Here is a 23,048-nt window from a genome sequence, read left to right on the forward strand (position 1 = left end):
AAAACGAGAAACCCTAGGCAGGAGGATCTATCTAGCTGCCCAAAGTCATGACCTGATGTTCCAGTTGCCCTAGGCAGGAGAAGCAGGGAGACTCTGCTGCAACCCTGGACCTCTGCCAGTAAACACTGTGCAACACACAGTCAGGGTTGATTCTATTTGACTGGTCAGCATTTTGACTATCACCCCAGAATTCTAGCTCCCTTTGGCTGGAGACAGAGTTGTAAATTCTATTAAGACTCACGCATTATGACATTCACTCAAATGGGATGTTGGGCAGCCAAAAAGTTGACAAATACCACTACCAGACTTGAATCATATCAGCCCAAGAGTCCTCTTTGCTCATTTGTAATGCAGCCTCACTCAGTAGGATAGGCAATTACATATATTACTAGGAGAATTGGATGAAAAATTTGGGGAATAAAAATGCACCTCCCCCAGACAGGAATGGAGGAGTTGGAGGGCCCTTGGCTAAAGATTTAATGAAATACTTATTAACAGTAATCTTGAAGCTTTGGCTGGGTCCTTGTGTATTTGAGGGAGAGGGCATTAGTGCGTAGATGGCTTAGCAGTGGGTCCTTTCTTATGTCTGGCAGGGCTTTAGTGCAACAATTTGAAAGAAAGGAAAGAAAAGAAAGAAAAGAAATAAGATTGCTCTCCATAATTATGTGAAGTACTGACTCCAATGTATGGAGAATCACCTTATTCACTGAAGGAATTCAGGCTGCAGTGTCTCTGAGAATTAATATTTGTCCTTGGGAGCTCTAAGTATATGCATTCGTACTTGTGTTTAACTCAACTGTCCTAATAATTCCTATGAGGGCAATGGCAGAGGTATGTAAGCAAAAGTATCCTTAAAAGGTCTGTCTCTAGCGCCACTGTGGTACATACCATTGATTTGCTCATGGAAAGCCACTCGTGGTTCCCTTTGTTTTGCCCTCCTCTACTGCTCAAAGACTGATGTAATCACCCTCTCAGACTCCTCTGCCACCGAGGTGGCCAGGAATCTCAGTCTTGGACAATAAGTATCTGCAGAAGCCCAGGATGGATGTTCCTTCTCAAATAAAAAGCTGTGCCAGATGACACAACTTTTTTTTTTCTTACCCTTTCTCCTCCTCTTGCATGGAGCAATGATTCAAGGCCTATAAGTGCAGCAGCCATCTTGCACCTATGAGGACAGAAGTCACAAGTTGAGGATAGAGCAGAAAGTTAGAAGACTAGTGCTCTGATTGCACCTTTGGGCTAATGACTCACTCCTGGGCTATTTACCCTCAGATGTCATGTTGCTGGAAGTATATTAACCCTGACAAATTTAAGCTTCTGAGCAGGGGATTTTGTTACTTGCAGATAAACACAATCCTAATAGTGCAGTGTCTTCTGGCAGTGGGTTTTCTAACCTAGTTGACTCCTGTGACAGTAATGCCCCTCGGCAGGCAATGTTCATAGCACTGTCTTTAGGGTTTCTTTATATTGTCTTGCCATGATAATGACATTCCCACCCAATGCATTTAACAAATGCTAAGGTATGGACTGTAACAGTCTTTTCTCTGAAATGTTTAATTCATTTGTATTTAGGCTTTTTCATTTTTCCTCCTAACATTTCAACTAGTATTATTAATAAAATCTCAAGTTCATTATCATTCATTGTTTACTGCTATTATTTTGTTGTTATCATTGTTGTATTATTTTATTTGCCTTGTTTTGAGCTGTTCCCAAATGGGAACTTAAAAACCAGGATTAAGAAAGTAAGAAAGAACATTTTCTTTTACCTAAACTTTTCCAATATTATTCAAGTAATACTTAATTATATAAATTTTACAAAACATGGTGAGAATAAATTTAGTTCCACTGATGGTACAAATTTTTCAAATTGTTTTCTCAATGTTAAATGTAACTTTAGATTCTAACACACAATTATAAATCAATAATATCATTCTTTTTATATATTACCCTCTTAAAACTTGATTTTCTCCCATAATTTGGAAAAACCTATGGTCAAAAATACTGTGGAAATCAGTTTTCGCTTTAAAAATGGATTTATTTGGCTACACCAATATTCAGGAAATAGGAATTAATTAGGCTTTTTATCTTGAAAAAAATAAATATATCTTTAAAAATTTAACTTTTTCAATTCCTGTACTTCTAGTTTTGTTTGATCAAAAACTTTTCACTTAAAAGACCTTATACAGGGGAGTTTTAATGCATTTACTTATGATGAAACATATTTATAATTTCTTTTAAATGGGCAAATTCCATGGTCTTCTCCTGGCACCATGAAAGGCTTCTGAGTATGGGTCTGAGCACATAAGACTGGAATGGCTTCTATATTTGAAGATTCTGTCCATTACTGAGTAATGGCTCAGGGCTTAAGAGCAGAACAGCTTCTGTGTCAGAAGGTTGCTGTCCAATACTGAGTGATAGTATACCACTAGAAAACATTAAAGAAAATAGCTGTCCTTGAGGGTTTTTTTTAATGATGTGTTTTTTATTTGAGAAAATTTTGATTTATTAGAGTGGGAGACATTCAGTTTGAAGTGTGTATACATTCACTATAACCTGTAAACAACAAAGGCCAGACCCAACACAGATGCATTAGGAGACACATACATACTTTGCATAGGCGTTGAGGTCTCTTTGACACTGACTACAAAAAAGATCAGAGCCTCTACTGGGAATTGGAGGTTGAATTTGGCAAGTCCAGTAACAGTTGCAAGAAACAATGGCTCACTGATAAGTACTAAATTTAGAAGGGTCATCTTGGATTTTTATCTCCAAGTGTGTATTCTTTTTGTCAACATATAAATTATTCATTTAATAGTGCTTTATTTGTTTCCTTTAGGAAAAGAGCAAACATGAAATAAATCCCACTTTAACTATTTTAGTGTTTAGGATTCAGGAGGGATTTTCAAATTTTGTAAAAATAGCTCCACAGTATTGTCTCTTTAAACTCATAGAACATAAAAATTTCCCGTGCTTAGGACACATACAGAAATAAGAGGAAAGAAACACTTTGAGGCTGAAGGCATCTTGTGAATAAGACTGATGTACCTGGAAGACAAGATGCAACAAAAAGAGCTAGAGATCCTGGTTAGGAATATGTTCCCAGTGATGATTCTTGCATTCAGCATCCAAAAATAAAATTTTAAAAATCTTCCAAGGTAGTTCACATATAAGGATTCTTATGAGGAAAGAAATCTATTTTCTAATTCTGAAATAAGAAGAAGAAATCTCCAAATGTACTTGCACTGATTTTCCAGATTCTCTATAAAATTATATTCTATAATCAAAAATAAATTAAGAAAGGAACATCATACAAAAAATGAATATATTTATAATGACAAGAATGGTAGTAAAATAGAAAAAAATATTAAGAACAGAGGCCTTGGAGTCAAAATTCCTGGATCCAAATTTCACTCTAGTATAACAGTTCTCAACCACGGTCCAGATCAAAAGCATGAGCAACACCTGGGAATTTGCCTAAAATGCAAATTCTTAGGCCTGACCCCAAATCTACTGAATTAAAACCCCTCCCTCTCCCTTACTCTTGCTCTCTTGCTTGCTCAAGCTCTCTCTCTTTCTCAGAGGTTCTTTTTGTTTGTTTGTTTTTGTTTTTGTTTTCCTGTACCCACAGCATGCAGAAGTTCCCAGGTCAGGGATCAAACCTGAAAACAGTTGTGACCCAAGCACCACAGTGATAATAACAGATACTTAATGCACTGAACCACAGGGGAACTCCCTCTCAAAGAGTTTTAAGATTTTTAAAAATAAATTAAAATTCATGGAAAGCCTTTACAAGAGGGCACAGTATATAGTAAGTGGTCAGTCAGTTTTAGCCCTAGGTAAGCCACTATGGATTTAGAGGTAACAATGTTGATAAATGAATAGTTACTGTGTGGTTTGGTGTGATGGTAGGTACATGCTTTTTCTGCACACGAAGTGATTTTGCATTCTGGACGTTCTCCCAGAACGTCCCTAAGATGGGAGGGGAGGAATCACAGCCTTCTTTCCACCCATATCTAATGAATATGTATTAATTACCTAGCAACCATGTGCACAGCCCTGTGCTAGATGCTGGAATAGAACACAAACAAGATAAAGAATGCCCTTACCATCCAGGAGCAGCCATTCTCATTTAATTCATATCAGCCAGTAAGAAATGTGGTTCCTCATGAAGTGTATGAGAGCAGGGAGAGGGTTTGTTGAAAGTATAGATTCTTTGGTCAGATATTCCAAGAATTTGATTCATTAGTATTGAGTTGGAGCCCTGGAATCTGAAGTTTTGATAACTTTCCCAGATGATATAGATACAGATGGTCCAGGAAAACCAGAGAGAAAAGCTGATTGAGAACACATATCTGGGTCTGTAAGAACAAGTCCTTACCATACAGTGTGAGAAGCTAAGGATGAGACAGGGAAAGGGGGACTATTCCTCGACTGAGGGGTCTCTATCGGGATGATCTCTTAAGTATTGAATTTCAGTGGTTTTACAAAACAAAAATGTATTTCTTGCTCGTGTTGTATGTGCATTATGGGTCAGAGGAAGTAGTTTTTAATCTTCATTACTCAGGGTCCTAGGCCCATGAAGCAGCCACCATCTTGAATGCCGCCAGTTACTGTGACAGAAGAGAAAGCTGTGTGGGTGGGAAACTAGGCGTGCCTCTTCCTTTCATGAATCAGTCACCTGACTCCACTTACCCATACAAGGACTAAGAAATGCAACCATCCTCACAGAATTAGAAAAGAATTAGAAAATCGGTGAACAGCAACAATCACGATCTTCAGATCATTTTATAGATGAGGAAACGAAGCTATAGCAACAAATAACTTCCCCAAAAATAACAGAGTCAGTAAATACCCCAAGAAAGGTTCATTCTCCAGTTTTTCTTATGGCATCCATTACAAATGAAACTCAAACTCCTAGTGTTCTTTTAGGAGCCTGAACTAAATCAATACATTTGCTTTTAGTGAGCCCTGTTTCAGGTGCTGATGGTTCCAGATGAATGAGACGTCAATCCTGTCTCCAAAGAGCTCTTTTTTTCACCAAAAGAGATAGTCACAGCACAATGACTATGACACCTCAGAATGTGATAAGCAATGGACCAGAGGGATGAACATATGAACTAAGTGATATCTGATCGCAGAAGGGAAAAATAATTCTGCAGGGTAAGGAAAGGCTCATAGAAGAGGAAATGTTTGAGTTGAACCTATAAGAATAAACAGAGTTTTGCTAGTAGGAAATGAGCAGAAGAACGTTCCATGCAGAACTGACAAATGGACATATAGCTTATTTTGGCCTTATTTGGGGAACTGCAAGGAGCCCAGGATACTTTGTCCACAAAGGTTCCTATGGTCAGGGGTGACAGAAACTTTCAAAGTACTTTGGAATTTCAGAGTGAAGGGCCTGGAATGGCAGGCCAAGGAGTTGTTCCTTTTCTTTTCCCAAGCTGAGATGCTGATTAAAGTCCTTGAGTAGCATGGACTTCGAAGACAGATTTGTGGTTTCCAAGGTGGCAGTGGGGGGAGTGGGGTGGACTGGGAGTCTGGGAATAATAAATGCAAACCATTGCATTTGGATAGATAAGCAATGAGATCCTGCTGTATAGCATAAAGAACTACATCTAGTCACTTCTGATGGAACATGACGGAGGATAATGTGAGAAAAAGAATGTATATATATGTGTGACTGGGTCACTTTGCTATACAGTAGAAACTGACAGAACACTGTCAACCAACTATAATGGAAAAAATAAAAATCATTAAAAAAGGTTCCTGAGTACAACAGTAATATTTGGGTTAGAAAAAAAATGAGGCAATTATGGAAAGAATGGAGCTAGAAAGAAGAATAAGAGACATGATTCTGGGCTAGGTCAAGCAATCAGAACAGTGAACAGTGACTATGGCTATCTTGGCCCGTCATCCTAAAATCGAAATAGATCTTCTAAGGTGGGAATTAATAGCAATCAAACAGACTGATCACAGTTAGTTAGGGATATCATAGGCCATTTAGGCTACCAGATGTGTAAATGTTTGAGGACAAAGACGATTAGACACGAGGGTGAAGGAGGACAGGAACCCTGGTCTACAATATCCATTAGTCCACTAGGATATTCCAAGTATCCTCCATATTTGAATACTTGTAGTGGAGAACACCCAGACTGAAAGGGTCTTTAGAGGTCTTTTAAACAAACTCATTATTTAAAAGATGAAAACACAAGTACAGAAATGGTGTATAAGGACCCAATTCAAGCAGTTTTTAGTCACCCCAGTACTAAAATCCAAGTCCAATAATAAATGGTTCACAGACTTGGTTTACTTTATGCAGAGCTGATCTTTTCAGCAATGGTTCTTTTGATGCCTTTAGCCTCCACTCATAAGGAACCAGCTCCCTGTGACCAATGAGGCTTTCTCTGTTTGCTTCTGCAAAAAATAGCTTATAGGAGTCTCCTGAGAGCCTTCACCTTCCTGAGAGTATGTGTACAGAAGGGGATGCATGTATTAAAAAGCTCAAAGAATAAGAGTTCTGATGGGTAATGATGTATAAAATCCTTAATATTTGCTTATACAGTCACCTCTTGATTATCCTGTAATGGATTATCTAATTTTCAGATTATCCATGCTCTGTGTTTCTGTTTTAAAAAGGTTTTAGTAGAGAGGGAAAGAGATATATTTTTTGCAATCAGTTCTTCAATTTGTGAGCAGTTGTCATAGTGTACGAAACTAGATCTTTGTGTATACCGGCATCTCAACCCTCATTTAAAAAGATCTAATGGCAGCTGTGACATCTGTATGCTTCCTCTTCTGCAATGAAATGGGAGACAAAAGTATTTCTATTTTTTTTAATTATTTTTTTATTTTTGTCTTTTTGCCATTTCTTGGGCCACTCCTGCAGCATATGGAGGTTCCCAGGCTAGGGGTTGAATCAGAGCTACAGCTGCTGGACTACACCAGAGCCACAGCAATGCGGGATCCGAGCCACATCTGCAAACTACACCACAGCTCACGGCAATGCCAGATCCTTAACCCACTGAGCAAGGCCAGGGATCAAACCCACAATCTCATGGTTCCTAGTCAGATTTGTTAACCACTGAGCCACGATGGGAACTCCAGAGACCAAAGTATTTTTAAAAGCGTATTTTGATAAAATATATAAACAGTTTGACATTTTTTATACAAAACAGATAAGGCCATTAAACTAGTATCATGTGGTACCAATAACTAGAATGGTAAAATTCAACATGAAAATACTATGTGTAAACTATGCAATAACTAGTACATTACAATAGCAGGGATTAAAAGCTGCTAAGTAAACTCTAAGAGGAGTACCTTACCATGCTAGTCTACTTTCTTAGGCAATTTCATCCACTGCCATACCTACTACACATAGACAGTTTAAAATTGTATATCTCAGGGTTCCCACTGTGGTGCAGTGGGTTAAGAATCCAAGTGCAGCAGCTCAGGTTGTTGTGGGGGCATGTGTTCCATTCCCAGCCTGGAGCAGAGGGTTAAAGGATCCAGCGTTGCTACAGCTGCAGCTAAGATTCAATCCCTGGCCTGGGAACTTCCACATGCCATAAATGAGGTCATAAAATTAAAAATAAAAATAAAATAGTATGTCTCATGTGTTTCAGACCTCATTTGTTTATCATGAGACAATAAGGCCAGATTTAGAATTTAAATCTAGGAGTTTCTTTTGTGGCTCAGCAGTTAACGAACCCAACTAGGATCCACAAGGATGTGGGCTTGATCCCTGCCCGCGCTCAGTAGGTTAAGGATCCGGCATTGCCATGAACTGTGGTGTGGGTTGCAGATGTGGCTTGGGTCTGGTGTTGCTGTGGCTGTGGTGTAGGCTGGCAGCTGTAGCGCCGATTGGACCTCTAGCCTGGGAACTTCCATATGCTATGGGTGCGGCCCTAAAAAACAAAGCAAAAAACAAAAACAAAAAAAAAAATTTTAAATCTAAATTTACTAAGGGGCGACCTTAACCAGCCAAAAGTCCTATGACTATCATACTTCAGTTTCTTCAGAATAACAGGCTCTCTTTTTATCAGGTACAATCAATACTCTGAAAAATTCTTGAGATAAGAAAGGGAAAACAGAGGGCTTGGAAACTCAAGTTGAAGAGAGAAGTATGATAAAATTCTTTAGGCAGGGAAAGGATAGACCTACGTGTTAACGAACTTCAAAGGAACTATTTGAAAGGGGAGCTGATATGGACTTGAAAGCGTCTAAACTACTGGTCAAATATTAGGGCTTTTGTCTTTTGGAGAATTTCTCTTCATCTGCCCAGCAGGTTATATGCTGTGTAGCTCTGTGTGTTATGGGGATTGATATGCTTTATTACTTTCAAACTGCCCCTATGGCATTTTCACTTGAATACTCCAAAGCTATCCATCACATCCAAAACCAAAGTCAGGACTTTCTTTGAAAGTTTATTTTTAGTGTTCTATTGTATCACATAAAGATACCATACATATGGATAACCAAGGAGAAATCTGAGCGTTTTTTGCTGAGATCTCTCTCTTCTTCATCCCCACATTCAGTCCATGATAAAATCACATCAAGATACCCGCCCTCTTCCCAGGCCAGGCTTGAAATCCTTTTAATACTTTCCCAGCACTATTAAGTCTGGTCTGGATTTTGCAGGGTTTCAACACTGCCTGTTGCTCAAGTCTCATCTTTCGTCACTCCATTTAAGACCCCCTCGTCCACATGGCTCCCTTTCAACCCTTCCAATCCAGCACAACACTTCCCTTCGCAGTCTTTCCACACATGCTCTTCACTCTTTCGAAATACTTCTACATAGGGAGGGATCTCGCAATGTACAATGGGGCCTCCAACTGAGAACTTTATAAAGACAGCATTATTAACTGAGAATGATTAAATTACATCTTGCAAAAATAGCTAACTCTAAGATTAATAGATAGTTAATATAAGCACGAGTACGGTACACAGCTGTATGTGCCACAACTACAAAGAGTGTAATCTTCCACCCACTAAATTGTTGCTAGTTGTGGTTTTGAGATAACGTAGCTTTATATTTTATACCACGATTTTGTAATGTGCAATTTGCTATCATATTTGCAAACACATCAAGTGGCTTAGCCTGCATAAAACTTGTGGGAGAGCTGACAGAACAACACGGCCATAGCCACAGTTGCTGAACAGCTGAAAGAGAATGGAAAAGCAAAGAAGATTCACAGTGTTCTAAGCTGTTTCATTTTGGAATTGAGGGTCTTCCGGGACCTTTATGTGCTTTTGTTTTTCCTAATTCTCTTAGGGAACATATTCTGTCAAGGTGATTTTGCCAACCAGAGTACTCTTTAAGGATCCAGGTCCTGGGACAGAAGTACTATTGGAGGGGCAAGGACATCCTTTCAAAATGTAACAGCATTTTTTCAAAAACAAAATACAAATAAATTTGTATTTATCATGAATGTGATATTAAGACTAAATGTGATATTAAGACTATGAAAAAGAAAATATTACATGAAGCAGCATGAAATACAAGCCAGAAAGCCCAAATCTGGAGGCAATACAAATGATGCTGTCTTTTTTTTTTGTCTTTTTAGGGCTGCACCTGCAGCATATGGAGGTTCCCAGGCTAGGGGTCAAATCAGAGCCATAGCCATCACCCTACACCACAGCCACAGCAATGCCCAATCTGAGCCACATCTGTGACCCACACCACAGCTCACAGCCATGCGGCAATGCTGGATCCTTAATCCACTGAGCGAGGCCAGAGATCAAAACTGTATCCTTATGGATACTAGTCAGATTTGTTTCCACTGAGCCATGATGGGAACGCCAATGCTGTCTTTTTTATATGCTGGCTCCTCCATAACTTCAAACAAATGATCCTGGCCCCTGGCCCTGTCACTCTGTCTACCCAATGATCAGTCTTAGTCCCGCCGATATTAAGATCAAGCTATTATTCTGCCATGCTTGGCAACAGACTTTGGTAACAGTGTCTTATTATGGAAAAGACTCTTCTCTGTATGACAAAGCAAAATGTTTCTGCACATCCACTGCTGCCCTTCTCTCTATTCATCCATTCATGAGATCCTGGCCCATGCCATCTGCCTTCCATGTACGTGTTCTGCAAGGGGAAGGCTTTAATCACAAAGAATACTCAGTTGCTCTAAATTGACTCAAGGCCACAATCTTGGGGACTATGGCTTTAAGTAATGGTTTCAGCAGAGATTTCCACAATGATGGCGGCTAAAAAGCTGAGTTTTTCATTTAATATGCCCCTTTAAATTCTAGCTGAGATTCCATATCCTGGGAAATGTCCCTCTTTCGACTGACTTCTGGGCTCAGTTGCCCTGAGAGAATTCCATATTAAACCCCGTCTTTTGGATAGGGTTATAGCTCCCTGGTTGTTTATCCTGAACAAACAATTTCCCAGAATCATGAATTTTATTATATTTCTTTCTAACAATTTAAACAATTCCTTTTCTACTTTTTATTTTCCAACTATAATAACCTAATTTTGATAGTTGTGGGTTTTTTTTAACTATTCATGCCCAGATATGAACACTACCAGGTACACATCATTGAAATAAATGGATCTGTGATATTCTGGAATCTACCATTTACCCAGAGCTGTGTTCCCACCTATGGCTGTGGGAATTCATAACACAGCAGTGGTGAATGTCCCTGTCACCTGGGTTGCACAGATGGCTAATTAATCAGGAATATCTGGGTGAAAAGACTGTTTTGTGCTGTCTGTGAATTTTGTTTACACTATCCCAGCTCTGCTTCTTAGCATGGATTTCCAAAAACCAGCATCCTCTCTTTGTGTGAGAGAGGAAATCTGATATGGTAGTGATAAAGAATGCAGTGGGAAAAACATCCTTCATGTTAGCTCTCCCCCAAAGCCATTCATTCACATTAAATTTTAAGGTGTATAATGGCATGATAAAAGGAACAAAGCCTTTTTGGACATAGGATTATGAAGGTAGCATAAAAAAAATACTGATCACTGTTTATCTGTAATTACTAGCAGCAAATGAGCCCCCATATCTTTTTTTTAGCTTCTCCAATGAAACCTGTTTGAGATTGGGTTCTGTGCAATATGAATGGACAATTTCCTTAAAATATAATTAAAGTTTCATAGCAGAAAGTCAGAAAGGTTCTTAATTGTCCAAGGAGTTGCTCTGTGATAAATCTGGTCCCAGAAACCAATAATCAATTTTGCCTTGATAGTCATGACCAAGCCTTGCAACTGAGAACTATTAGCCCAAGTCTATGAATATCTGTGTAAGGATCTTAAGAGCATGACAAAGTTGGAAGCTTGGATCATTCTGTACCAAGCCCTCTGTGAGTTTTCTTGGAATCACTTACATAGGTCAAGGGAAAAACAGACAGCAGCACTTAAAGCCTTGTTTAGCTTGAACAGTCACAAAGAACTTTTTGTACTTTGTGTCTAATAGGCTTTGCTCTGAAAATCTTCAACCACTGCCATGCCAAATCCTGGCTCATGCCACATGTCATGCGAAGCAATTGCATTAGGTAATAAACTCCATGCTCCCTTCATGTACCCATACCCAGCCCCCATCGGTGACACTGCCCTTAGAGAATGTCTAGGTTCTCCTATTTGCAGAAAGACTCTCTGTTAAGAAAGCAGATGATTCATTTAATTCCAGCAACTCGATATTGCAGCTATATAAACACATCTCTCTGGACTTCCCAAATAAGCTTGGCCCACATTTACCACTTCCTATCTTTTCCCAAAATAGGCTAACTGTGAAAAAGAAAAGACTAACAACTTTATATGAGCAAATAAACAGAAGTAACAATATATATACGTGTGTGTGTGTATGTGTGCATACACATTCTATATTCAGAAATATATAACAACAGAAATATTAGTCCTCCCCCTTAAGATGGTAGGAATATAAAATAATGAAACTGGGAAAGCCAGTGGGCAGAGAAAGCTTGTCCAAGAAGCTGGTCCCTCCTATTCGTGGAGCTGGAGGTCTCACCAGCCCTCATCAGGTATCCTGGGCTCCCACATCAATCTCTCTGGGCTGAATGCAGCCCACCAGGTAGCTTGCACTGTAACCACTGCCTGCCTTGCTGCAAACTGCAATGCGAAGTGCCTTGTGGGTTTTGTGTTCCCTTGGGTTTATTCAATTGTAAGTATAAAACTGAAGGCAGGTGGAGAAGGTCAGCATTACATATTCATTTTATTTTAAATAATTAATGATGTTTCCTGTCTCTGCTTACATTAATTGCTCTCAGGTGTTAGAAAATGGCTTGGTGAGTTGCCTTTTAACGTGTTTCTTTAGAAAGACAGTGTAGCTGCTCTTTGGCATACTAAAGGCAGCATGTACTGTGCAGGACTTTCTAACTAGAGGTTAATAAAAGGGAAGTAAACATATGAATTGATGTTCTCAGCCATGTGGGGGAGAAGGACGCATCTAACTGTATACCCAGGAAATGTGAGCAATGACTTCATCCAATCTCAGAACAAGACTCATGTTTACCTAGATTCTCCTGGTCAGATGTGGCATTAGAAACCAATTTGATTTTTTCTGAGGTAGTGACACTAATAACAGAGCATGAAATACAAAGTCTTTTTTTTTTTTTTTTGTCTTTTTGTCTTTTTGCCTTTTCTAGGGCCGCACCCACGGCATATTGAGGTTCCCAGGCCCGGGGTCCAATCAGAGCTATAGCCTCCAGCCTGTGCCAAGCCATAGCAATGTGGGATCTGAGCCACGCCTATGACCTACATCACAGCTCACAGCAACGCCAGATCCTTAACCCACTGAGCGAGGCCAGGAATCAAACCTGCAACCTCATGGTTCCTAGTCAGATTCGTTAACCACCGGGCCACGACGGGAACTCTGCAAAGTCATTTTTCACGATCAGTTCACAGGGAGATATTTTCTTTCAAGTACAAGCTACAAGTATTTTTTTCAAAGAATGTGAAGGCTTCCAGAGGTATGGGATGTTACTTTTTTTAATCTGATAATACATATGGAGGAAGCAGGTTCTCAAAACAATGTTGATTCTGCCTCTTTTAAAAATATGAATTGCCTCACTTCTGGTCATATATAAAACTATCTGTTCTTCTTCGAACATGTTTAAGGAGAAGTTGGGCAAACAAAACTAGTTCTAAGGCACGGCTCCATTCGCATACTCTGCACTGATGCTTCTAGAAAGTGTATTTATAATGTGTATTTACTTTAAGAAGATCAAGACACTTACTTTTAAAATACGTTTCTGTGATATGTGCTCCCAGAGTTGGACATTAATCAAACCTAAGTAGAATCAACTGAGAGTCAAACTGAATCTCAGAAGCAGAATAACTGGCTTTAGAGAAAGGGCTGGAGGGCTTAGGAAAAGGTCCTCAGGGAAGCAGGCTGTACTTGGAATGTGAGTACCAGTCATTCTATGTGCCACTGGCTGTGTCTGTCCTTAGTGGTCTCAGATCCCATTGTGAAGGAAGGACTTTGGGAACATCCTTCTCCCTCTTGCCTCTCTTCTCCATTTGTAGGTTACATAGAAGCAAGACCAAGAGAGTATGAACTAACATTCAAATTTAGGGCTTATACTTTTTTAAGTTTTTAGTAAGATAACAAGAGTAAACAAAAGAGCTTTGTTCCCAGTCTTAATTTTAATTGGTTCATGCAAAGATATTTTCTAACCATTGGAATCCACAACCTAATCATTAACTTAATCATCCTATTAACTTTGCCAATATACATTGCTTTATGCCATACTGACCTACTCATGTGCACAAAATATGTGTGCAACATTCAGAGATACAGCAAGTTGTGTGTCTGTATGGAGAAAGACACAGACACACACACACACACACGCACAGAGCAGGTCAAGACAACAGCTGTTCAGCATTATTTACAATATACAGGCATCAGTGATGACCTAAAGAGCTGAAGAAAAAAACAGGCCATATTTTCAGCTTAATAAAACCCTGCAGTAGGGAGCCCTTTATGAACAATTACAAGCATTTGCCGGAAATACATTTGCTGATTTAACAAACTGGGTAGGACAAATGTTTAACATGCTGTCGTAATGATGTTCAGATGCTTTTCTTAGTATTCGTTGATCTGAGATAATGCGTTCTTGCCCAATCATTCTACAAAGCAGCAGCAGAAATAAATAAATAAATAGATGTAACGTGATGCGCTCCCACAATAGCAGCGCTGCTGACTGCCCCTGACAGATGGGGAAAAAAAAAGTCAATATGATGCCTGAGACAGCCCAGGCTTGGCACCGCAGAATAAATTACATGATTCGCTGAATGCCTGGGCTTCGCTCAGACATACAAAAAAATTGGAAAGATAAAAGCTTGCATTGGCTTCAGATGATATTTACTGCTTGATGGATTTACTAGCAGCCCCAGTACAGTCATACTGTATTGAATTATTGGCCTCTATTTAGCTGTGTGTCTGTCGGATCTTGAGTGTCCATTTAAGCGTAAGTGAGCTGGAGGCCCGCCAAGCCTCTCAGAGGCTCTGGGTACAGAGGGAGATGTGAGCTAATGGCCACCAGCCCGAAGAACAGAGAGCTGGAGGACACTGGGGGAGGCAACAAAGCCCAGCTACAAAGTACTTTCTTATCAATATTAATGCCAAAATAAATATTAATGGAGGCTGCCCGGCACATCATTTTTGAATGTGCCTTGTTTTCTTTGTATTTTAACACAAATGGCTGGAAATGACTGTGTGATTTTTCTCTTTCTTTCACATTTTCTTTCTTGCTCTGAATCTAAGCAAGAATTTGGAAAAGAACATTAGCTTTGCTCCTACCGTTGTCACAGCGGTGGGGTTTCTATAAGGCAAAGGAGGCAAATGAAATGCTGGTTTTAAGAGGTATACGGCTTCCAATAAAATATATGATTAGAATAGTAATGCACAGTATTGCAGCTATTGTTATGGATTCTTTATTGCATTGTGCTCAGGCAGTTCAACTGAGAAGTAGCATTTCATGTACAAAGAACCCAATGGGAAAGTCGCATTGTCATCTTAGCTTCAAAAAAAAGAAGGTGGTGTGTGGCAGGGGGGCAAAAGGGTCCATGGGGACTCTCTGTACTTTCGGCTCCATTTTGCTGTGAACTTAAAACCACTCTAAAAAAATAACATTTACTAATTAAATGAACACGCACACAAAGAAGGTGTAGGTACGGTGGGCATGGTGGGGAACAAAGAGAGCTAAGTGCCCAAGGCACTGGAGTGACCCAGAGTCCAAAACGTGAGTGAACTGAAATTGTGCATCATGTGTGCACGATGGGGAAGTGAGCGTAAGCCAGAGAGATGGAGCAGTTAAGAGAAGGTCTAGGGATTATTCCCAGGTTACTCACTTTTTATGCGAGTGATCAGGGGAAGGGTTACTGTGCAGGGCTCCAAAGTGAGATCTATGGCAGGAGTTTTCAGCTATCTGTGCAAGGGAACTGCTTCCCCCTGGGCAGCACAAAGCAACCCAGCATTCTCGGAAGATGCATGTGGAGCGTGCCAGATGACTGAATGCACAGGGTAGCTTCAAGAGGACCTCCTTGCTCTGGCGAGAGCACAGATAGCCTCCAGGAGCAGGAAACGGGCTGCAGGTGAACCATCCCCGTGTTAACTCACCATGGAACCAAAGCTGGGAAAATCACTTCATTCCTTTTAGCCACTATTTCCTAGCCCGTAAAACAGCTGCTGATGTCATCACAATAACAATTTACTACTTCACAAGATCTTTAGTGGATCAGGTGGGGCAGGAATGATGAAAAGGGGTATGTTATGGCAGCAATGCACACTCAGTGCTTTCACACTTGCTCATTTACTCTCTTCACAACACAGTGATGTGCATCTTGCTATATCCGTTTCATGAAAAATGAGATGTAGTGACCTAGCCCACGTCACATAGCTAGAAATGCCAAGAATGGACCCCACGCCTCCCCTAGGGTACACTTTCTGGATGAAAAGACAAGAGTGATGGTCATTATCTCCCTCTTTGGGGAGCAGGATGTGACCCTCTGGACCTGGACACATAGGCTTGAACTGGATGGCTGTTGAGGCTCTGATCAGGTACCCAAGGTCCCCTGCCGCTCACTCTACAGAGACCCACTTCTGAGACTGGGTCCTGGGACCAGCAGTGTTTGGATACACTAGCTGGGGGATCCACCAGCTAGCCTGGGGATCCCAATGTGTGGGAAGAAATCCCTTTGCTGGCTCTGGGGCAGAGCAGGTGGCAGAGGCTGAAGGGGTGGAGGACGCCAAGGAAGAGGAGGGTCGCAGGGGAGCATCTTGCCCATTTTCGGCTGATGTTGCTCCAACTCTGCACATGGCTCACAGCAAACGTCATAACTGTTGATATATTTCAATCTGACCAGTGCTGCCACTTGTACATTTAAATCCATTCTGTACATTGCTTTCAAGAACAAAAGGATGCAGAAGGCAAACGGAACTAATCACTGTTGCTGAGACTGAGAATAACACAAAGTAGTTGCTAGTGTCATCTGGCTGCTTGAAATACATCAGCTGACTACAGGTCAGAACAGGGCCCCAGTGTGGCTGGTATTGTTTCCAGGTTCCCCAGATAAGTAAACTGAGGTTGTAAGAGGTCAAGTCCTTACCTGGGTCACACAGATGGGAAGTCAGTAACTCAGCTCCAAAGGCCAAGTTTCCCCAGGTTGCCCCTGAGAAGTCTCTGTTTAGTGACAGTGTGTGATCTATTTTAGAACAATTTCTGTGAAATCTGACGTCTTTTTCTAATGGTACTTCTAAAAAGGAAGAAAAGGGATTCTGTGACTTGTTGTAACTCCCCTATTCGCATGGGGATTTTTCCTAAAAGCCCCTCGTGGTTTGGTGGAATGTCGAATATCCAAATTTGGAATCAATCTGGGTAGAGTTCCAGGCTCAGCCTCACAAAGGACTAACCTTCAGACTTTGGGCCAGGTATTAAGCTTTTCTGCACCGCACTCTACCCAAGTTCAAGTAATGGGAAAAACAATACTTTAAGTACTGAGAAATACTGAAGTAATATATAGAAGTACTTAGCCTATAGGCCTCAGTACCTGACAAGTATGATAACAACGATGCTTATTATTATTCTTCACATAAAAACAAGCATGATTTACTTTATAGCAGTGTAACTGTAAGGTCCTGGCCAGTAGGTGTCAGAGAGTTAACAGATCAGGAAAGGGGGTGTTGGATGATTCTGAATAACTACCCAAATTGTCAGTAGCTAGTATAATCTGCAGACTATTAATAAGTCAGAGCTGCAACATACATGGGGCAAAAGGATGCTATGTTTCAGAGAGAAGAGCAAGAGGAACTTGGAATCTGGCCATCTCTAGCATCTGCTTGGGGAGGTAAAGCTATGACACTCTTTGTCTCTCAGCCAGGCCAATGTGGTTTGTGATCTGCGCCTATTATTACATGTGGGCTCAGCAGGCAGGAGCCTCTCTGCAGGGAAAACACACAGCGTTGCCATGACAGGAACCCACTGTACTATCTGGCGACAACATAACTTCACATGATGGCAGAAATGGAACTGATGGGGAAAAAGTGGTTTTAACTTTTGTCTTATATAGATATAGATAGATACAGATATAGTCTAGAGATAATAAACACTACTAAAGGTAAAGCATTACACTTAATATTTTAATATATTTATATTTAATTATATTATAAATACCCATATTTTGACTTAGCAAAAACAGCAAGAAAAAATGCCTTCAGGTTCTTGTATCACAATCATACCTACATATTTTTAACCCATTAGCTTAGAACCTTCAGCAGTTGTGTGAAAGTTGACTACAGATTAGCCCTCAGTATGGATGATATATGTCAAATCATATATACTATCATTTACCAGCGGTCACTTATAGACAGAAGAGCTCAGCTGAAATCTACCAGTAATTAAAGTTAATACTGGCTGTGTTAACAGGACCCAAGTTAATGGACGTGCTAATTATTCTTCTCTGTGACAGACCCTGGCACCTGTTTGGTTTCCAGTTGGGACAAAGATAGACCAGATCCTGTTAGAATAAGGAGGTCATCCCATCCAGCCCCTCGTGACACACAGGCAGAGGTTCAGACTCTAAGACACATGAAAACTGTGGAACTGTGGGAAAACTATTCATGAGAAGTACTAAGAATGGAATAAAAAACTACTACGGTGTGAATGTTTTAAATCTGACCATAGAATAAAGAGTAGTTAACAGGGAGACACAAAGAGTAAGAAAAAAATAACTAGCCTTAAGATTGAAGTGATTAATAGGGAAGCTCCTTTAGGATCAATCAATACTAGGACCACTATTCTTCAGTATATTTATTAACAACCGAGAAGATAGATGAGGTGAAAAGTCATTGAATTTGTCGATGGCAAAATTGAAAGATTAAGGAAGATAGTGAGCAATGTGGAAAAAAAAAAAAAAAACCTAGGGAAACCACATACTAAGCTAAAATGAACAAGGGAAAAAAAAAAAGAATACGCTTGGATGCATTATATTCTCTCAGGGGGAAAAAAAAGAAATAAAAGGATAAGAGAAACTATGCATTATTCAGAAAGAATCCTTCCTGAATATTTAAGAGCAAACTAAATTTGATTAAGGACTCAGATAATTGCTGTGAATAATTCTGTTAATAAATAAGCACAAACTGTACTAGTAGACATTCATTCTGTATAAGAGGAAAGTAAGCCAAAATCAGCCTTGTATTTTTAGTACCCTGTTGCCTTCAGTCTTTGAGAACTCTCCCTAACTTGTCCATCACGTCAGACTTCCCTGCATCTATTATTTTACCCCTCTGCCTTTGCTAACTTGTGCCTAAATGTGACACTCCAAACCAGACACAGCTGAAAATCTCCAGACAGTTAACCCTGTTATGCTAGGTATTTCAAAGAAATTTGGGACCATGAGAATAGAACCCCTGCTCTCTGAATGATCATGACAGGAAAGAAAACATGAAGTGATTTGATGCACTCAATATACAACTGCCTTGTATTTTGAAAATTTATTTTAAAACTGTGAGTGAATGTGGAGCCCCTTAAATTGCTCATAGTCTCCTCAACAGAATTTGTTAACAGGGGTGGAGCTCTTCCTTCCTTTCTTTCTAAACCCGGTGACCATGGGGTCTAGAAGCCATCTCTCCCTCTTTGTCCCACTGCTGTCACGGGTAACCGTGATCCCAGGGATGGCTTCCAATTCAGCATCAGGGGCTCTGAGAGTTCATTTATATTTTAAGAGAAATGTGAAAGCATGGCAAGAAAGATACAGCAATACAGGTCATTCAGGAGTGATTGAAAATTTCCCCATGTAACTTGTCTTGATTTGCAGGGAGCATTTGTACCTTGTGGGTCCCACCTCCGCTGCTTCTTCAGGGTCTCTACTGATGTGCTGACATCTGAGACAGCTGTGAAGGTGGGGCTTCTATACTCTCTGGAGAATACTCATCATTTCTTTGGATGAGAACCCAAAGGATTAAAGTCCATTAAGAAGGAATCAAAAGAAAACAGAATTTTAATAACCTCAGCTATTAATCTTCTTTTATATTTCTTCTGGATGCGAGACTACTCTGATAAAAAACATGTTAAGAATTAAGCATCAGAGTTCCTGTTGTGGCTCAGCGGTAATGAATCCGACGAGTATCCATGAGGATGTGAGTTTGATCCCTGGCCTTGATCAGTGGGTTAAGGACCCAGCATTGCTGTGAGCTGCAGTGAAATTCACAGACACAGCTTGGATCTGCTATTGCTGCGGTTGTGGTATAGGCTGGCAGCTGTAGCTCTGGTTCAGCCCATAGCCTGGGAACTTCCATGTGCCTCGGCTGCAACCCTAAAAAAGCAAAAAAGCAAAAAAAAAAAAAAAAAAAAAAGGAGTGAAGCTTCTACATATGCAGAGAGAGCACATAGTTTGATTCCTCAGAAGATTTATAAAATTTAGTTCTACTAAATGCCATCATAGAAAGTAACTAAAGTTAGAGCCTAAATTATTCCAACAATAATTGTGTTTATTGGAATAGTAATGAACCCTAAGTGACAATCTGTAATCTTAGAGCCAAGTTTCAGCACTTAAAGCCATGTGGATAAACCCTGCTAGGCATAATGTTCAGTTATGGCACTTAGGCATCAACCCTTCCATAAACTATGTGATATTAGTCATGGCACTCGCAGGTGTTAGGAAAAACAAAATGGACCACAGTCAGGAAATTTTACACTCATAGCCGAAGACCCTCCAACTCTACCAGATCACGGTACTCAGACCACTCATATGCATCAGTGGTCAGTCACTTTTTAAAAAAATTGTGTCTTCACGACTTAGGTGGATTTTCCTAATATGATAATTCTTACTGGGTGACACCAGAAACATTTAGATATTGGCCATTGTTAATACCTAGAGTGGCTTCATCAACTAAGAGCTTCTTTGACCTAATGAATTATTAAATGTAATGGAACTTTAAATTTCCACCTCTGTTAAGTGAGAATTATTGCTTCCAAAACTTATTAGAAGAAAATGAGAAAAGACCTTATGCATGCACTTTAAAAATAACAATAGTCTACACATGCATATAGATACTATTTCTACATCTTTGTTAAAATTCTATGTGCAATAGTGGAAAATGAATATAAATAAGTATTGTATCCTGTTGAGAAAATTTTATCTGAAGAACTAAAGGGATTTTACTAGGCAAGGAAACCCTGAGTGGAAGATGGTTCCCTTATAAGAATCTCAAGGGTAACACTCTAATTGTGAGGCTCCAATGTGAAAGAGACAGCTATGATCACATGCAAAGCATACATATACGTCAAATGCAATATTGTAAAGGGAGAAATCTTCCCCAGCAGAATCATTCATACTTAAGGAACTAATGAGATCATCCACCAAAGATAATGAATCCATTAGTTGAAAAAGAAATCAAATTCTAAATCTATATCCTATGTTTATACTATTATATATAAATACTGAGTGAAGTATGTACAAAAAATACTTCTCTTATCACCCATGTGTCCAACTGAACCATTTCCAAAGTAAATCAAAAACCTCATTGAAATTGTTTCTAGTTTTCATGATCTCACTGGGAAGAGAAAGGATTTTCTTCAATAGTCTGTTGTAACTCTGTCATTATGCTGTAGTGAGGTAATTTGCTAAAACAGCTGCCTCTAATGAGTAAACCTTTCCATCTGGCACAGCCAATATAGACACAAACAACCTCATCAGTTAAAAAAAAAGTAAACTACATTTCACGAAGAATTCTATTTTAGGAAATGTCTATTAGAACTATGCAAAAGCTAGAATGCATCTGGAAGGGAATGACCGTCTCTGCTTCTCTTGCTGGAGTCATTCTGTCCGTTCCCAGGCTAAGTGCATACACACATGGCCTAAATACTGTGCTACCTCTGGGTGGATAACAAAATAATTCAGAACATGTTCATAAGAGAAACATCCGGCCCTCCCCTAAAAAAATTTGGACAAAAGGAACACTGTTAAAACTTATTCACTCTGGCAACTAGGATGAGTAGATAAACATGTTCTTATATCTATATTTTTTATCTTCCTTTTCATTCTCAGAAATTGTTAGTAAGCTCTTAAAGTCCATTCAGAAATCCTTGACACCTCACACTGCACTTTTACTACAAGGTATTTAAGGAAAGCTTTGTTATTTGAATAATTGGAGGAAAACTGCACAATGCTATAATCTTCTTAACTGCTAATTATTTGGGGTGAGTTCTTGTAAAATATGAACTACTCTCCCTTTATCATATGTCTGTTAGTATTTTTCATCAGATATCTGGGCTTAAATTTGAGTGTCCAAGTGGTTTATTTTTTTTTCTTTTTAGGGCCACTCCCACGGCACATGGAAGTTCGCAGCCTAGGGGTCAAATTGGAGCTACAGCTGCGGGCCTACACCATAGCCTCAGCAATGCAGGATCTGAGCGGCATCTGCAACCTACACCATAGCTCATGGCAATGCCAGATCCCCAACCCACTGATTGAGGCCAGGGATGAAACCCGAATCCTCATGGATACTGTTGGATTCCTTTCTGCTGTGCCACAATGGGAATTCCTTACCTGATTTTTTAACTACAGACATTTTGGCTTCTGGTGAATCAATAAAGCATAGGCTACCCAAATTTTCTCTTTCATGAAGTTGATTCATTTAGTCTTAATCTTAGAAATCCAAATTCAATCACTGATTTCTCAATCTCCCAATACAGTATGCTTACCAGGTGAAAATTAAATTTAGATGTGTACAATCACATTAAAAAAAAAATAGGATTTAGGTTTAGGTTAGAGTAGGATTCCACAGCTCTGATCTTGCTGAAATGTTTTTTAACCAAAGACTAAATAAATGCTCATTAAAATGGAAGCCAGAAAGTTAAATGTGTTAGGGATTTTCAGTGGCAAGTGGTGGCATTCTGGTTAAGAGATAGTGGATGAGAAAGTAGCATTCTTGGCATGACTGAGCCTCCTGTCAGAAGGTTATCAGCCTTTTTGGGGAGACAACAGCAGAAGCTTTAATATTTTCCCTGACTCCTGGGTATAATGTAAAATTAATGTGCATCATGTCAAGGTTATGGCAGGGCATTGTTGTCTGGAAGAGAAAACGGTTTGCTCCCCACTCTCCAAACACTTCCACATACCGGGATAATGCATTATTGAAAAGCAAATTTCTTTGTCATTGTCAATAATGGCAAGCTAGTAAAGGATATTTTCCAGCACCAATTATCCAGGAGGAAGCTGACAGACCTCTAAAATTCAGTCTGAAAGCAAAGAAAATTGTTTATATATATCTACCTTATCTAACATTAGTTCATTGAAAGGAAATTCAAACAACAACCTTAGCTCACAACTGTCCTGTGTATAGCATTCTTAGTATTAATGAGCTATAAGGAACAGAAAAGTGGCACCTGCCCTCTCAGCGTTTGAATTTTAAATCAGTGATTCTTGGATTCTTGCTTATCTAGAAGAACTTTGACAAGCCCGGAAATCCATATATTTATCAAGACATTCCCAGATAATTCTAAAATAAACGGTTGAAAGAGAATTATAATTCTACCCAAAAAAAGATGGGGGAATACGTAACACCAATAACATA

At 39.6% G+C, this 23,048-nt stretch overlaps 1 protein-coding gene across 7 annotated transcripts in view; it reads right to left on the reverse strand.

Annotated features, from left to right (window-relative positions):
• LOC110259460 (uncharacterized) overlaps positions 1–23,048 on the reverse strand; it is a 700,448-nt gene that overhangs the window by 271,227 nt on the left and 406,173 nt on the right. The window contains exon 5 of one of the 7 annotated variants that reach the window (XR_014838680.1): positions 1,102–1,165. The exons of the other annotated variants lie outside the window; for them this stretch is intronic. The gene's annotated coding sequence lies outside the window, so the exon portion shown is untranslated. The remainder of the gene's footprint in view (positions 1–1,101; positions 1,166–23,048) is intronic. 7 annotated transcript variants of the gene reach the window in all.

Source organism: Sus scrofa, chromosome 2 (assembly GCF_054392235.1).
Source record: "Sus scrofa isolate SSC_HxYL_T2T_F1_AM1 chromosome 2, Sscrofa_HxYL_maternal_Yorkshire_Landrace_v2.0, whole genome shotgun sequence".
Classification (NCBI taxonomy): domain Eukaryota; kingdom Metazoa; phylum Chordata; class Mammalia; order Artiodactyla; family Suidae; genus Sus; species Sus scrofa.